The 18,759-nt window shown below is 29.8% G+C and overlaps 1 protein-coding gene and 1 long non-coding RNA gene across 7 annotated transcripts in view; one reads left to right on the top strand and one right to left on the bottom strand.

Annotated features, from left to right (window-relative positions):
* The window catches only part of LOC129953397 (calcium/calmodulin-dependent protein kinase type II alpha chain), a 55,217-nt gene extending 39,498 nt beyond the window's left edge, over positions 1-15,719 (bottom strand). For 2 of the 5 annotated variants that reach the window (XM_056066562.1, XM_056066567.1), the window contains exon 1: positions 15,226-15,718. The gene's annotated coding sequence lies outside the window, so the exon portion shown is untranslated. Of the gene's footprint in view, positions 1-14,945; positions 15,084-15,225 lie in introns of those variants that run through there. The other 3 variants (XM_056066565.1, XM_056066564.1, XM_056066563.1) reach the window with 3 other exon arrangements.
* On the top strand, positions 14,952-15,747 carry LOC129953404 (uncharacterized). Of its 2 annotated transcripts, none has more exons than XR_008782516.1 (2): positions 14,952-15,107; positions 15,175-15,747. It is a non-coding gene; the product is annotated as an uncharacterized LOC129953404 (long non-coding RNA). The 2 variants fall into 2 exon arrangements; XR_008782515.1 differs by having other exon boundaries at positions 14,956-15,107; positions 15,158-15,747.
* Positions 15,748-18,759: the final 3,012 nt, after the last annotated feature.

Below are 18,759 nucleotides of genomic sequence, written 5' to 3'. Positions count from 1 at the left end.
ATAATCATGGATAAAATAGCTGAGCCTGTGCTTTTGCTTTTTATTAACAAGTTCTGCCAAAGATCATTTGAGGCATTGAGAGCAGAAGTGGCGTAACCCCAAATTGTAATAATTGAGAAAATTAAAGAAATTAAAGAAAAACTTTTGTTTATCATTGGTTTCCTATTATAAAAAATGGCTAATAAATTTCAGCTATGGCAAATCTGGAGGAATATCTCTTATTTTAGATTTTAATCTTGTCTGTAAATGTGTGATTTACTGGATTTTATGTGGCTTACACCACTTCTGCTTTCTGCATACAGAAATAATTTTAAGAAAGTAAGTTGGTTACACCAAGACTTAATAATACAAGTTATTAAATTTTTTTTATTATGACTTTCTAAGTACAAAATAGTAACAAGTTATAAGTTAAGACTGCTATGAAACTATCACTCATCATTATCATGTACGTATTCAACTAAACTAACGTCTATGTCTGTAGAAACAGTTGTCAAGTTCTTAAAAAAGTTCTGGTAACTTGGGGGAATAAAATTTAGCAAGTCGAGTAAATCTTTCTTTTTAGCTTTACTTACAGCATTCCCTTTTGGAAACAATAATTCGCGATCTGTGATTATGTAGATGTTCTATTATTAATATCACAGTTTGAAAAAGCACGTCTTCGTTTTTGCTGTACTTGTTAGAAATATTGAAGGGGTTCCCTTTCAAAAATTGAAGCCATTGAATCTTAAGCCATTTGGACTTGTTTTATTTGTTTAATTTTTTTTCGTCGAAAACATCACAGATCCATCATAACAACAATTTTAAATGGATCATTCTTTCTTATACCAGTCCATAGGGCCTTTGTTTTTTGATAAGACCAAAGTCTTGATCACAAGGTAAGTAAGAGTGGTTACTCAATAGAAATGTGTGATCAATTTTATTTACAAGATACTCACTATGCGAAACAATATATTGGCACAAAACAGACAACTTAATATTCCTATTTTGCCCACCACACTGGTCTGTGTACAAAATTAAATTTGTGAGTATAAAATGTTTAATATAATACAATAAGCAGCTGCCAATTTTTTGGGGACCTCTTGATCCAGCCGACTCATCCTTAAAATACATGTAAGTTTTGCTCTTTAATATGTCATGGATACCTAGACAATTTTGCCAAAGCCCCTTGAAATGACTGGAGTTGGCAATTACGGAAATGTCATTAGATTCCTTTGCTTTTGCCGGATTATCTCTAATGCCATTTCTAGCCGACTCCGCTTTTTTAAAATGCAGTTCATGTTTGATTTCGCTTATTGTACAATTTTGTTGCAGAAATTTTGTATGTGTTTGAAAAAATACATTATCCTACGAAAAATTGCGTGCAGAAACAATGTTTCAACAATTTTGTGTAGGTTTATGAACAAACATGAGCTACGCCACTTCTGCATAATTTTGGTCATGTTGGTGTAATAAACTCAAAATTGAAAAAATGAGTGTTACGCCACTACTGCTCTCAATGCCTCATTAATCAGTTGAGAACTTTTCAGAACCTGAATTTAGAAGTTTGAAATATGATTTAAAAACAAAAACAAATTTTGAAATTGAGATACAAGTCCCAATTAGGATTAAGACGAATAAGAACTAAGCAAATAGTCGCTGGTAATTAAAACATGTATACTTTTCAAACAGCTGTTTTCGATTTGAAACATTGTACTTTGATGATAAAAGATGAATAACACCTGTTCCTAATGAGATAATATTGTACAAAGTAAACATTAAACAAAAATATTGGTCATGTTATTGTTATTGTTTTTTTTTTTATTGCGGGCATCTTGGTGTCTGTTTTTAATCACATAATAAAGCTGCTTGTAAAAAGAAAAATTTCGATAAGAAGCTCATATTGGCAGACATTTGGGAAGAAACAGAACTTGTTGCACTCTCTCTTCTTTAATTATTTCAATGGTTATTTTTAACAAAAGTATTTATAAATTTTGTGACACACACATTTTTCAGTTAAGTCGCATTAATTGACTTCAAAACTTTTTTACTTTGCAATTACACCTACATCAAAGAAAATAATAATACAAAAAAAAAACCGAAAACCTTGTATGCTTTGGAACTTTGTCATTTCTTGACCACACATAGGTACATATACTGACATTCACAATTTAGATAAATTGTTTGAAATGCAAATTTTGATAGTTTGTCTTATCAACTTTAGCATAGTGAGATAAGGCAAAATTATTTGGAGAAATAAAACTGCGACCCCTTGTTTATGCCTAATAAGACCAACTTGAAAGTACATATTTTTCACTTGGTTTTATTTAAGATACGCTTTATGGTATTGTGATTAAAATTCTTACTGGATAAACACTCTTATTACGAAATTTAATTTTGAAAAATCTACTCTTTTAAAATTTTATTTTTTAAGCTTTTCAAATTTATGTTTTTTTTTTCAACCCAGTTTCGAAAATTTAAAAACGCAAAGTTATTTTGCATTTTTGAAACTTTGTTTTGCTATTTAAAAATTATTGATAATAATTTTGGTTTTTAAAACACTTTGTGCACTTAAAATTATTATTAAATTATTAATTTTATTAAGTTTTTGTAATCATTCTGATGTGAAAAGATGTCTGTGTGTGCGTTTACGTGCGTTCTGACTCTCGTACTTTCATACGTTCGTACGACCGTACGTCCTGATAACTCCCATCCCATCTGTAGATTTGTCTTTCTTAAAAGTTTAACAAAATATTTATAACAATATTTTGTGTGTGAGATAAATAATTTCAAATTTTTTGCTTTCCTAATACTTGAGTTGAATACATATTTTTTATTTTTCTATGATGATTTCATCATTTGATTTTTGATTTTAAGCCAAAACCAATTTACACCAATTTTACGATCTTGCACAAATTTTACTGAATGTTGAGAACTTTATTTCATATAAGTTGAAATTAATTTAAGGCCAATGTTTTAAATTTTTGAAAAGATGTTCGAGTCGAAAATAAATTTGTACCAAGTATTGGTTATGTTTTTTTAGGTTTTTATTTTTTGTGAAAAAATTGTCAATTCGATCTTACCTACATTTTGTCTGAATTTTGAAAACAATATTTTTACAAGATGAAATTCGTTTGAAGCTAATATCTTTATTTGTTAAAAAGATATTTGGTCTGAAATCAATTTTTGCGAACTTTCAGTAATTTTTGTAGACTTTTTTTTTTTTTTTAAAAAAAAGTATCAATTCGTTTTTTTTCAAAATTTAAACAAATGTCAAAAACGTTATCATTCGAACTCATAGTAATTTTGTAGACTTTTATTTTTTTTGTACAAAAAACTACCAATCCGATTTTTCTCAAAATTTGAACAAATGTCAAAAATGCATACAATTATGTTTTTGTTCGTAAAATAGTGGTTCGGATTCGGATATAAACTGTAGGTCCCCTCCATTCCTGACAACATCAGGATTGGTTGAGAGTTGTAAGTCACTAGGCCCTAGTTTTCAACGGAGTGTTGCGCCACCCAATTTATTTATTTTAAGCATTACGATAGTAGAGAAGTCGAAAAAAGTTGGTCCCCCGATTCCGTTTGTCTGTCTGTCCTAGCCACTATAGCCGAAACTATTCGGTCAATTGACCTCAAATTTGGAAATTAATATTTTTAAACTAAAATTGAATTATTTTTTCAAAATGTAAGCTTTTTTGAGAAATCAAATAGCATTTAAATTTTTGGAAAAGAAAAAAAAAACAACTTTGTTTGCAGTTCATTTTGAAATTTTAAAAGACAGAAAATATTTTGAACCAGACTCTTTGGACACGAGAGCAGGTTCATGCGACCCAGTATTGCATTTTATTTCAGTTAATTTTTACTAGAAGTTCGCGTTCATCTGTTCGGTAAAATTCAATTTTCAATATTAAAATTTTTAAAATGTATTTACGAAAAATAAGCATGTCATCTTATTGCATTTATGTTCTTACGAAAATAAAGATTGTACTGATAGCTATAACCGGTCCTTAGTAGTGCTCAACTTCGGGCGTGATCTTAAGTTTAAAGGACAAATATTTGCAAATCAAGGATGCGAAATATCATTTGGCTCATTTCTGGCTAAGAGTGTATACAAACGAATTCAGTGTTAAATGAAGGATGATATTGGTTAAATGGAAAAGCTAAGATATTTTAATTTCAAGTTAAGAGTTGTACAGAGAGCATTTCTGTTCTTCGCCGAAATAACTGTTTATGGCCCCGATTTTCGTTGTCGATCATTAATCGAATAGAAGAATCGAATATTATTAAATTTGAATATTTATTTGATTAAAATGAGTGGACCAGAATTGTGGTTGAGCGATAATACCCGTGTTTTGTTGGAAAATCTATCCTTAGTATAGTAGGATTTTACACGAATTACAAAAACAATATCCATTGATAACACCGATAAAAGTTAGAGTAGAATCTTACTATGAATGGGATTTTGGCATTCATACGAGTCTCGAATACATCTTATGTGATTTCGTTCTCAAATGTTGGTACGATTGATATTGCATTTGTATCTCGATGGCTGTGTTCGTTGAGTACCTAGTTGTGCATTTGGAATCATGTGTGTTTTTCATTGGTTTAAAAATCAATCTATTACTGTTGATATTGTTTAGTTTTGTTTGTGAAAATGGACTAACTGGGCTTATTTTGCAAGAGAAAACAATAGAAAAGATAATTAAGTTTTGCTATATTTCCACCGAATGTTTATCTCAGTTCATACTAAATAAATCCCTTTGGTGTTTCCACTTCCCAAGAAGATTTAAAAATGATTAAGTATGACAGGACTTTCTAAAATGCAAATGGTGTTTCGATGTTTCTTATGAAGTACAAGTGAGATAGTTTAATTAGTGTTAAACAATGGAAAACTGAATAGTTCAGCACCATATAAAAATATGCTACCTATTCTATGTCCATTTTTTTTTTGTAATATATTTTTTGTACACAAACATGCAAATAAACAGACCATAATGCATTATCTGTTAAACCAACTCCTCCACACAGGTTTTTCTTCTCAAATGTTGACTCAACTCCGATCTCCGACGGGAATCGAGTGAAATCAAGCTCATTTCCAAGTGATTCAGGTCTAAAAGGAATTGAGGCGATCTTCAAGCTCGCTTCAACACCACATGTTAATGTAGTAGTACGAACAAACCCCCTCCTTTTTTAGTTATTTTTTTTTGCTAAATTAATTTTAGCATTTGCTTTTCAAAAAACTTTCTGCTATTCGTGTTTATTATTATTATTATTCTGGCAGATCTTCTTTCATTTGTACCAATTTTTAAATACAAAAATCTAGGTACTGCGGATCGTTTTGTTGGCAATTTCTAACTGTACTATTTATATATAAAATACCAAAAAAACGCACCTAATGACAACGACACAGTGAAAACGACAAAGAAATAATAATAATAAATAATGTTATCGACAATCGCAAATTGCGACCTATGTATATCTTTCAAGGTATGAAAGGTAAGAAAATAATTTTGATATTATTTTAAAAAAAATATTCTATCATCGCTGATTTTTTTAAGTTATTTTCTTACAAAATTCAGTACAAAAAATACATGTTTGAAGAACTCAACCCCAAATATTTCAAAATCTGCGCAATACATTTACAACGTATAAATTCAAGTTCAAATATCTTAGCTTCTCATGACCGATTTTAAAAATGTTACAACTCATATTACAAGTTACATATCGCCTTTCATTTTATACCAATCTTTAGGGCAAGCCTCCCTAGTAAATAGAGCATTTCTTTTGTTTTCCTCTCCCATTTTAATATTTAAAGCCTTTAAACCAATATGCACCGGAATATGCTAATTAATCGTTAAATGTTTAAACTTTAAACATGTTAAAGGAAGTCAAAACCCCTGTTATATACGCGAAATATTAAACAAAAATCATGGTTAAAAACTAAAAGTTGCAATGAACGTAATTTTATTGCAATTCGTTTTTCTGTTTATAGAGGAGATTTAGAATGTATCTGAATGCAAAATGAAATTGACTTGAATGATATTTTAGTTTATCATCATCAGCATTTCTCCTACCCGTATGTACATTTGAACCGTTCAACAAATTTTTTTTTATAAAACGTACAAAGTAAAATTAATGACATAATACTTTTTTTATTTTTATTTTATTATTACTGGTTCATATGTATGTATATCGCATTTCTTGTATCGCATAAATGTGACTAAAAATACTTCAGTCGAAAACACATATTAAAAAAAATTTAAAAGAGAAAATCCACATTTTAATTTAAAGCAAAACAAAAATGAAACAAAATATATACTCCTATAGCAGAAATACACACATTTTTTGAAAATTTAAATTTACAAAGATTTCTGAATTGACGCGATACTTTTTACTTTTGTAGTTTTTCACATGTTTTGTTTTCTTTATTTTTTGTTCTTAACGTAATTTTTGTTTTTTTCTCAAATTGTATAGGCTTGATACAAAAATATAATTTATACCTTTTTAGTTCCAAATATCATTAAAATAGATCTTAGCTAGTTTTGGGTTGCTTTTTTTTAGTTGGAACACTTTTTGGATGTAGTAGCTATTTAAATGTTTTCATGTCCAACACTAGAGACCGTTTATTTATGATTGTTTACTAATGGAGAAAAGTTCGTATAAAACTTTTTGAAAAAGTTTGGAAGACTATCTTTGTGGTGAACTGTGCAGCTCTCTGCAACTCCGTTCCTCCACTTATGGTAAATGAAATCGCCATACAGGAAAACCGAGTCATTCCCTATTAAAACTATTTCCTCCACACATGTATTGTAGGTATATAGTCTTTGAAATAATTGTATCAAAAAGTAGAAAAACAGTAAAATTATTTTTTGTCTATAAATAAATAAATTAGGTGGCGCAACAGATCGTAGAGAACCAGATTCTAGCGACTTACAACTCTCAACCATGCTAGAATAGAAATGTCATGTATAAAGGGGACCTATGGTGTTTATGCAAAGTTCGAACGGTTAATTTGAGAAAGCACTTTTCATAACAAAATCTTGGAGGATTAGTCATTGCTCAAAAGAGGCAATAACCGCAAAAAAAAATATAGGGATTGAACCCAAGACCAAGATTCTACTTGCAAAATTCAGTTTTTCAACTGAAATGAAATAAAGGGCGCGTTTGTTTATATTCTATTATTTTAAATATGTTAAAAAGTTATGTTTTGTTTAAATATTTATTTCAAAACCAGAATAATTTACGACTGTAATGTAAACAATACACTGAATATGCAGTTACTCGTAAGTTGTTTAAAAATAATTCGTTGTGGACAAAAATGTATTTCAACATTAGGTTCCTATAAAGTTAGTATATACAATTTTGTATCTTGAGTTCAAAAATAAAAATAAAATATAGTTATTTAGAACTTTTTAATAGCATATGTAGTACAAGCCTAACACGATGAGTTGAGGCTTGGGATATTGGAATATCTAACCAAACGAAGCAATGAATTGCAGCTCTCTTGTATTTTGTTGACGTGTATATACAACATACGTTTGTTAATTAAACTCTATTAAAAAAACTAATAACATGGAATTCAAAATAAAAAAAACGGAACACACATTTTTAAAAATGTTTTTCAAGGCTGTTTTTTTCTTATAATCAAATTGCTTAAAAACAAAATCGGAAGCTTTGACACGCTTGCCAACCGTACCGGTGCATGGTGGCTACTGTGGTTTCCTTTGTATACGAAATGTATACAATTTAATCAATTTGGTGCACCAACTACTCGCTTAAATGACTAGTATTAATTTGTATCAATAAACAATTAGAATTACAAGCTAATATACATAAAACATAGGGTGTTTTTTTACTACCATAAGAAGTTTAGAAGGATTTCATAGGTACATAGTAGACAATTGAATGTTAAATGTCCTGAAACATGTTTTCTATCGAGGTAAATAAAACGTTAAAATAATATATAGGTACCCGCGGCATGATGGTTAGTGTAGTTGTAAGTTATGGATAATTAGGCTAGTTTAATGAATTTTTGTCTAGCTTTAAGATAGGTTTAAGATTGAATTAATAAAAATGAATTCAAAAAAAAGTGCGATGGGCTGTCATGAGAGAGATCTTGGGTTCGATCCCTGCCTATGCCAAATAAAAGTTTTTTTTTGCACGGGTACTGCCTCTCGCGAGGTATTGACAAATTCTTCAAGAGTAATTCTTGTAATGAAAAGTGCTTTCTCAAATTTGCCATTCGGATTTGGCTTGAAAAAATGATTTTCTCTAAGCGCTGTTCAAGCGTATACACAGCCATATTCGTTCAGCTGAAGGATAAAACTGTCAAATCAGACATGAGCTAGGTGTTATCATTCACGAAATAAGGTTAGGTTAGGTTAGGTTAGGTTAACGTGGCTGCGGATTTATAATCCACACACTTAGGCCAAGAGAAAGGCCCATTGTGATACCACATGAATCTAGAGAATTACTTCTAACTAGTAGAACCATTTTAAGCTTTTTATAAAGCGAAGAAGATATTTAATATCCTTTTTAGCTAGTTCGCTGGGATTATCAAAAGAGTAGTCCCCCAGATGAAGTTTGCGTTTGAGTGAAAGAGCAGGGCAGGTGCATAAGAGATGAGAGATTGTTTCCTCTTCTTCTTCGTCCATGCAGCTCCTACAGAAGTCATTTGAGGCTACGCCAAGTCGTATTGCGTGTCTGCCTATAAGACAGTGTCCTGTAAGGACACCTATTAGGGAGCTAATATGAAGTCTGCTTTGAGATAACAAGTCTTTAGAGCGCTTTAGGTCCAGTGAAAGGTCTAGTGAAGGCCATATGAGTTTTGTGGCTGCGCATGTTGGTAAGTTGTGCCACCTAGAATTTGCTATTGCAAAAGCTGTTTCTTTTAGCATAAGTTTACATGTAGCTATCGGTGTACCTATCTTCTCCCTTTCAGGTGAAATAGGTTTGACGGTTCCATTTTTAGCGAGTTCACGAAATAAGCACTAGTTGGAAAAAAAACGTTAGATGGCGGACCCTATATAAGACATTAATGTTTTTTTCTTTATTGTGCTCATGTGTATTTCAGCTGGCTACAGATTGCTTTCATTTACCAAACCCACATTTTACAATGATAAGTTGGAAGTGATTCTGGTAATGCTATCAGCCGAAGCACAGTAAAGAATGTCTTTTGAAATGTAATAGGGAAGCAATATTTCGTGCATTTTTCATTCTATTAAAAAATTGCTTAAGTTTTAATTTCTATGATTGAAATTGCTTTTTTTAACCAATTTCTTTTTGTCCAATTTAAATAACTTGAAATTGCAAAATAAGAAATGTTAAACATAACTTTTAGAAAAATGAAATACAAAATTAACTAATTTCTTAATATATTTACATTTTTATTCAAGTGAAAAATTTACAACTTAGGTAATAGATATTCGAAAGACCTTAAAAAGTCAGGAAATGTCAAAATTTTAAATTTTATAAATCAGAGCAAATATTCAATAGAAAGTCTAAATAAATAAGTTTTTGTGCACTGATAAAAATGAAATTACACTAAACACGTGTAGTAAAAAGTTATGAATACATGGCTCTAGCAATTATTCTCGCCTGTAGCAAGCCTGTTGAACTCTTCGCCATGAAAAGTGTATGCTAGAAATAGTGTTGCTTTATATATTTGCATTAAAATAAATAATTCATAGATATTTTTTCACAGTTGATATTATCTTTAAACATTTTTAAATAGTTGTACTTCACATAATTTCTTATTTAGGCCATAATTAGTGTCTTGTTTGTTTTCAATATTTTTATTTGACAAACTTACTTTTTGTGGCAACAAAAAATTTATTCATTAAAGTCTAAATTGTTAGTAATTGGACAGATGATTCTTTTTTTGATTTAACGTATGAAATGCTTATTTTATATTATTTACATTTACTTAAAGAACTTTTTTTGGAATTACAAATGCCATATCTAGATTGTCTAAAAGAGTACAAAAAACAGAAGATATACAAGATAGTAAAGAAGATAATATTGACTTCAAATAAATATTGTTTTAAAATTCATAAAAATTGATTTTTGACTTGAATAACTCGTGATCAAATAATGATTTTCACTTAAAACTTATTCTTCCTAAAAGAAAATACTTTTGTTAACATTTTTTGGAAAAAAACTACAAAATTTTGGTAAAAGAAACTGAAAGTATTGGTATTAAATTTTTGAAATCAATCGGCAGTTTAAAAATAAAATCGTACTAAGAACAACATTAAATTGGCTTAACGTCCAAAAACCCCGACAAAAAGCAGTTAAGATTTCAATTACTTTTTGCATACTCTTTCAAGTTCCTTAAACGATGATTTGGCTTATTACCCTCCACTTGCCTAACACGGGGACCATAACCTCTCATCTCATGACATTTTTTCTTCTTTTAGCCAAAGGGCAAACATTCTGTTTTTGTTGTTTACTTTTCATAGAAATTTATTGTAATCGGTCCGATTTGTGGAATTGCAAATTTTGACATTTAAAGGTCCATAAAATCAAAATAAAAGGTCTCCAAAATAATTGTATGCAATTTTGACTCCAGCTAAAATTTTGAGAAAAATCAAATTCAGATTTTTTTTCAAAAAAAAACTAAAAAAAACGTTACAAAGAGTAACGTAATAATATTATAATTATATATATATATAATTATTTGAATAAGACCGATATTTCTGAAATACCTGCAAAGAAATCATTTTTTTAGAAGCCTTGGATAATAGATCTATATGATGTAATATAGATGTTTTAATTGGGTTAGTTAGCAACCCCCCTTCAGCTAACTAAATGCAACGCAAAACGTGACTAAATTTAAGAATAAAAAGAATTATTCATTTCCGACTAAGGGTGTTCACTTGATGATAGTTTTGTATCGAATGGAAGATGAGGTTGAACCTGTTATGCAAGTGCAATAATTTCAAAATAGTTTATGGGAAATATAAAATCAGTATATTAAAACATGCAGCCTTCGAAAATTTGACTCAAAAAACTTTTTTCCTTAGCTTAGGGCCCTTACTCTTTATCACATGATGTCCAATCATCCTGTTTAAGTAGCCTAGGCCTGCATTATGTGCACAGAAAACTCAAAAACTTTCCAAAACACTACACAGTAACGTTGCATACGAGTACTATATAGATATCCATAGTTACACACATTCTTTAAATATTTTTAATAAAACGAATGAAACGATCAATTCTCAGATGTCTCAATGTTTACACTAGATACATGCATACACATGCACATCTTTGTATTTTAACAAATCTTTATTGGCTAACATTTTTTATTTTTTATTTTTATGCGCGTGCATCTAAGAAAATTTAAAAACAAAACAATTGTGCTGCCAATTAAATGTCTTCTGCGAGCATGCATATAGAGACGGCATAGATAAATATACTTCTCATCTCAACTTTTGTAAACAATCAAATAAAACTGCACACAAAATATAGGGCGTGGGTCAAGAGAGTGCATGACCAAGACAAAGGCACCCAATGAAAGGTAAATACGAAATTTGAGGTTTTAGAAAAGTTGTATGAAATTGGAGGATTTAAGATAATTAAACTTGAAGATGGACCAAAAACACCATCGTGCCAGCTAATCTAATTTGTGATCTAGTAATACACTTTCGAATTTTTGTCCATACGATCCTATCTTTCTACCTAACGTGATGAACCTTTCTTTGTGATAGTTTCTGTAATTTGGATGAATCTGTGCGAATGGTTAAAATATTTCATAACTTTGCGTGGGAAGCTGGGATCGATTTACTAATTTTGATCTCAACAAAATTTGGAACAACAAAACTAATTAAAAATCATGATTCGAATATTTAGATTCAGGAAAAACAAATATTTACACTTAATAAACTTCCATACTTCTTTATAAATCAATTGAATCAAATCATTACAGTTATTTTTCTAATCTAATAGGTATCTTTTAGATGGTCTTTTAGACCTATGAAGTATAAAGTCATGAAGTGAGATTATAATTAAAATCAAACCAAAGACAAAAAAATAAGCTAAATATTGGTACTAAAAAGTATCTTTATGTCACACTAATGTTTTCAAGATCTTCGCTGTATGAAAAATCACAAACTTTCGGAACTATAATACTACTTTTTCAGAATTGTTAAAATCTTCAAGTTAGGCATTTCACAATGAAAATGCTTTGTAAGTATAAACGACCGTCGAACATTTTCCATTTGAAATAAATAAATATTTGTTTAGTTTTATTTAATTATTGTTGATAGTCAGTGTTTTTCTTGTTAAAATAGGTAACGATAATGCCTGCACTCCTAATATAACTAAAAACCTGTCGAAAATGTTTTAAAAATCAAAATAAATGCTTACATTTACCTACATATGTATTTAAAATTCAATAACATGATTTGGATCATAAGACTTTCTTGCAAAACGTGAATCAAACTATGCCGAGCTTAATGTGGTATTTTAATTTCCATAAAAAGGGGGTCTACATAATTTTTGAACTTTAAAGGATTTTGTTTGAATTTGTATGTTTTGTTTCTCAATTTTGTGCATTCTCCGTTTAAAGTTTTATACACGTAGATACTTTAAATTGGAGATATTCTCAACCGCGTGCGATATGGGTTTATCTGGAGTCTTTTTGAATTTCGAATTTCTAAAAATAAAAATAGTTTGAACCATCTCGATCATAAAATGTCAAGAAAATTATAAATCCAATGAGCCAAATTGGTTCAGAATGGCTCTTAGCCAAATAGCTCGTTCGTGTTAGTTTGTTTAATACTAAAATATAAAAGACTTTGCTTATGAGCATATTTCTCTCAAGTCAACTTTAAAACAATCATACCTTTAATGCTTTGGGCCATTTTATATTTTAGTCTGAATACTTTTCAATTATCCTAGAACATAAATAATGTATGATGGAAATGCTTATAATAAATACAACACAGAGATACGAAAAAAAAAAATAAAATGATTGCATACTTCTAGATCTTAATCTTGGCCCACTCCTGTGAACATTTTTTGATCATGTTGTTCTGTGTAAATTAAATTTATATTTTTGTTATTTAAATTTTTGTAGTTTACAGAGCAGTCAACAACAAACAAAAGATATAACTGAAAAATTAAGACCAAAGGCAACTTATATATGTCCGGATGGAAAATCATTTTCCTTAACAGCTGATACTTTTGCATTCAAAAGTTAAGCGAATCTGATTATGTTCCAATTTAACACATATCCAATGACAGATTTTTGTAAGTACAAATTTGTCTTTGAACAGATTTTTTTTTCAATGACAGAAATTTTTAATGATAGCTATAAACGACCTGCCAAAAAAATTCCAAAGAATGGTTTCAATAATGAACACCAATGATACCTTTCGCCCCTAAGCCTGGAATTCCTTCCTTCAAAACTTGTGGTATTCCCAGCCTGACTTCCGTCGTCGTCGAGGAAGAAACCTCTAGTAATTATATGAAGGAGGAATTCAGTGCTATTTTTGTCATTCGTTAATTGCCTTAATAAGGACTGGAGAAATTACTCTAGAGCACAAAGTAGTAGGTACTAAAATCTAATATTAGTTTCTTTTTAATTTTGTTGGTTCTACATATAAACTCTTCAAAACTTTAAGGTCTACCTCTTCGTTTTTATCATAATCTACAAATTTGTTTCCTCTAAACGCCGCGACGCCGAGCACAAAAATAGCACTCAATTCTTTTATCACAAATTGTGTTTTTATTTTAAACCCATGGTGTGATCTTTCCAGTTGGACATCGAACTGTGGGGGAAGGAATTTTTGTGCTGTAAATTATTATTTTATCATAAGAATTAATTAATTTCAATCGTTGTGTTTTCAACTGCACATATCGTATTTGTTGTTATTCACTCAATAATTTTATTTTATTTTTGTTAAAGATTATTATTGTTTAATTATATTTAGCCCAGTTCATTTTGACTAATACAAAATTAGTATTTATTAATAAATGTATATTTTAGTTTAATATCGTATTTAAAAAAAAATACATACCTAGCTATAATATTTTTCCAACCATGTGCTTTTGGTCTTTTATTTTATGCTTTCACTACAAAATTTGATTATTTCGTGAAAAGTCCAATTTTTAAGAGAGATTGGAATATGTACTTTAAAAAAATAATAATTTTGTAATAGTGTGGAAATATTTAATATAGGTATATAGGTTGCGATTTCTTCACACACGTTTAAAAAATAAATAAAAACAGGGAACATAAATCTTTTATTTAAAAATATACAAAACTAATTTTATTTCAATTTTGTGTTGAATTTGTATGTGCTCATAGACACAAACCAAAAAAAACTGTTTTTCGATATTCAATACCCTAGAAACTTTTCGAACGAAATGAAAACAAAAACAATTATTTTTGCCTGTGACACAGTTATTTGATATATTACTGTCATTTTAGCCACTCCAAAAATAAAATGTTCTAATTTAATATTAAAAAATATTATATACCTATATTGTGAGAAATTTTGAATCATTCCGCATTTTATCCTAGGTATACAAATGAAAAAAATCTGATTCCTATTTTAATTAAGAATAAATATTTTTATTTTTTGGTAGCCCGTTAAATTTGAATTCTTTTTTAATTTAAACTTGACAGATTTTACAAATTCAACTTTGCCACATTTATTTATACTTTTATTTATTCTCTCTCATTCTGCTGCTCCTCTCTCGTTGCGACTTTTTTAGATTAACAAACGGGAATTTTTGTGGAATTTTCTATGAAATTTTAATTACCAAACCGACCTATATTTTCATAGTTATGGTCTCTTTTTATTCATAAAATCTTTTTATCGAAATTTCATAGTTAAATGTAAACAAAAAAAGAGAAAAATGTGTCGTGTAAAATTGAAAGAGGTGAAAATGGGGCTGGATGAGGAGACTTTTTTTTGTTAGGGGGTGGTTTTGGGGAAAAAAACTTCGAATTTTACTTTTTTTTAAAGCTGCCGACCGATTAACTGACTGAGCGAGCCACCGATTTATAAACGTACATAATTTCTGACTGGCAACAGTGCCAGCGGTAGCAACAAGAGTAGGAAGTTAAAAAAACACCGCTTTTAATTCTCTTTAATTCCGCATCACAAAAACACAAGGTATTTATTTTTCATATTAAAATTTTCTTCATAATTAATTTTTCATTAAGCTTTTTCTTCAATAAAGCTTGCAACCACATTTTATTTATTCCCTAAATGAAATAAACTTTAAACATACAAGACAGAGATAGTGAACCTTGAAGACGCCGTCGACGTTGTCAACGATTCTTTGAAGAAACCGAAGATGAATCCAATTTAAATAATAATAGGCAAAAAAGTAATAATAAATCCACTACCGCTCCGCACAAAACTTGAAACGGCACTAGGGCACTTGGTGTCTTAGTATTATTTTTGGTATCCCCTGTTCCACTTACCACCACCAAAATTGATTTCCATTCTCTTCTTCGATGGATTTTTGTACTCTGCGAGCTGTGAGAAGAATGGGGAAGACTGCTGCTTTCTGCTTGCTGCTGCTTCTGGCGACACACGAAAAGTAAAAGAAATGGACGAGTGAGGGGTGGCTTCTGTGTTATATTATTTATTTTTTAGTCTATTTTATATTTTAGATTTTGGTTAAAAAATGATAGCGGTTTTTGAAATATAAAAGGTTTTTGAGAAGAAAAACAACTACACGAGACCCAGCTGGGACTTGTGGTGGTGGTTCTTTTCATGCGACACTTTTATTATATTTTTCCTTGAACGAACTTTTTTATTTGATTTTTCTTACGAAGCTTATTTCTATGTATACCTACAACAACTTTTCTCAAACACCGCCCCTGACAAGCTCTCTTCTCGATCTCAGGAGAAAGGCACAAAATAAACTCCTAAGATTTTTGTTTATGCTGCAGTTGAAAGAGAAGAGTGATTAAAAATGAAAGTGATTGCTAGATACAAAAGGTAAATTTAATGGTACATATACATTTTGATATACGCAGGGTGAAAACTTTTGATTGAGTTGAAATTGAAACAGCAGCAGCCACTGCCGAAAGAAAAAACACATCTACTTCTACAGTGGTTGGTCACAGTCACAGAGTTAGAATTGCCATCCGGACACGGTCAATGCAAGTCTAGGTTTTTATGCAGTTTTTTTTGTCTTTTTTTTTGTTAAAAGACGAAGTCGCATGTCGCAAACATCACCAGGCTACTACGCAGTTGTCAAAACTGAAAACTCCTAGGAAGCTTTTTTGTTTAAGCTTCTCAGCAAGCAGTTGGCTCTTGGCTGGCACTGGCAGTCGCAGTAACAGTAACAAATGGACAAACGCAAAAGCAATAACAAGAGGCCGAGAGAAAACTTGAGCGGTCGTATTACCTCGGTGATTCTTCGTATTCCTGTGATAAACTCAAATTCAAAGCACCGCAATTTCAGCGTTGCCATTAATATAGGTATTCAAAAACTTTTTTAAATGTTGCATTAAAAAAATGTTTAAACATAGAGTTTACGAGTCCTGTAGTCTTACAATCTAAACAGTTGTTTTAAGTTTAGGTACTTTTAACATATAAATGAAAACAAAAATCAATACCATAACCTAGCTTTTTTGAAGTCAAGTTTAATTAAATTCACAATTTCCAATTATAACAAACAAAAAGGCTAACTTAAAGTTTTTACAAATCAGAAATTAATAATTAACTAGCTCGGAAAAGTTTTGCAGTTTTTTAAGCTTTTTTTTCTTGCTTAAAAAAACTGCAAAACCTTAACTTAGCCTTTTTTGTTTGATGTAACTGGAACCTGTGAATTTGATTAAACTTGACTTTAAGAAAACTTGGTTATGGTATTGAGTCTTTGTTTTCATTTAAACGTTAATAGTACCTACATACCTATGTACTTTTATTCGAATATAGAGTTAAAGTATGCCTACATTCTAAGGCCTAAAGTCTTAAGAGTTCTTCTAAGAACCTGATTTTAACTTATTTGAAATATAATTAAAGGATTTTATTGGTTTGGTAATATGTTTTTGCCGGAACGAATTTGAACCGATTTTTTTTTCATTATGGTTAATTGGTCATAGAACATATTCAAAAAAGAGTGACTTGTAAAATAAAAAGCATATTAAGGTCAACACGCACGCAGGATTTCGAAAAAGAGTAGGAGCTTGTTAATGTTCAATTAAGCCTAATTTTAAAGTGGCATCTTACATATATTTTCATTTAAAACAATGTCTCTAAAAAAAAACCAAAAACGAGAAAAACATAAAATGAGCTCTAGCACTTATTGAAATTAATGAACATGAATATTTAAATAGTAAAGAAATATGAAACGTGGTGAACTTAGGGTTTCATGTTCAAACCTATGAAGAAAATATAAGTATCTAAGAGCTTACTTCTTTTGAAATTATTAAGAAAGGATTTTATAAAATTGACATTAAAATATAGATAAACGTATTAACAATAATATCTATAAGAATTTGATCTTTATTTTAGTTTCACAGAAAATTTATTAGGTACTTAGTCACTTTTTTTAAGAACTTTTATTAACACACATTTTAACTTATTATATCTTTCATTCTTTATATAGAAATCATATTCTTTTCGTAGAACAGGCAATATTTGTTTAGGCTGCTAATTTTGTGGGTAAGGTTTTTATTTCATTGAATCCCAGAAAAAATTTCTGTTAAGTACCTACCTATTTGTAAAAAAAATAGTTCACCTATTTTCTTACTTGAAAATAAAATTTTAATTTACTTAGATAAACAAAGGTATACAAAATAATGGCAACGAACACACTAGCTTTAAAGAATTTAATGCAATTTTTTTTTATAAAATTTAAGTTAATTAGTTTATTTGAGACGCCCTTCAAGTAAATCAGATAATAATCATTATCATTTATCATTTTGCATCAGTATACATAAAAATGCGTACCTACGCTCCAAATTTTTGGCGGCTTACACATTGGTGTGTGAAAGCTAATAAATAGTACAACAATAAGCTTATTTCATTTAACTTTCCTTTAGCTGCAATTGCTTAGTTGTGTTTAAATTTTTGTATTCATTACAAATAAGCAGTTGTTGTTATTCTTTGCTAAATTTGGTCCATATTAACTTTTTGGAAAAATTGGCACTAAACCAGTCAAACGCATCACGCTCATAAACGCAAATAATTGGCATCACTTAAAATATCAATTGCTGATTATTGCAAAGCTAGATAAACTGATGCGCAAAAATGGCGGAAAAAAACAATGAAAAGTATTGAATCAAATTCTAAATTATTTATTATTTAATTTATTTGATGAATTTCAGGGAATATTTTACTAGCGCACAAATTAAACTATTAATACTATTAAAAGAATTAAAAACAGAAATAAGGGAACATTTCGATAGATTGGAAGTGTATATAACCAAACATTCAATTCAGCCTCTTGTCTAGAACTTCCTCTCCTCAATACCAACTCCTAGGAACATTTGAAAGTTCACTAAAACTAACCATGCTATTGCAAAGCTTCCTTGAGTAAACATTTTTCGAAAGAAAATCCTATTTGACCAGGTCCAGGTTCCTTCCAAATAAGAGATTATACAAATTTATCAAAAGTTATAATATAAATAGATCAGTGAATTTAAAACGTGTCAACTATCATTGAAAGCTGAGCGATCCATCCGAAAATGGCTTTGGAAGACATCATTCGGGTATTTTTCAATTACTTTGGAAAAGTTTTTATCTTCGGAATATTCCTTTCAGGTTGAAATTGTTGTTTGGAGTTGGCGCAGAACATTAAAAAATT

The sequence above is a fragment of the Eupeodes corollae genome, chromosome X, assembly GCF_945859685.1.
Source record: "Eupeodes corollae chromosome X, idEupCoro1.1, whole genome shotgun sequence".
Classification (NCBI taxonomy): domain Eukaryota; kingdom Metazoa; phylum Arthropoda; class Insecta; order Diptera; family Syrphidae; genus Eupeodes; species Eupeodes corollae.
Note: the sequence above shows the minus strand (reverse complement) of the source record. Positions and strands in the feature narration are given on the sequence as shown.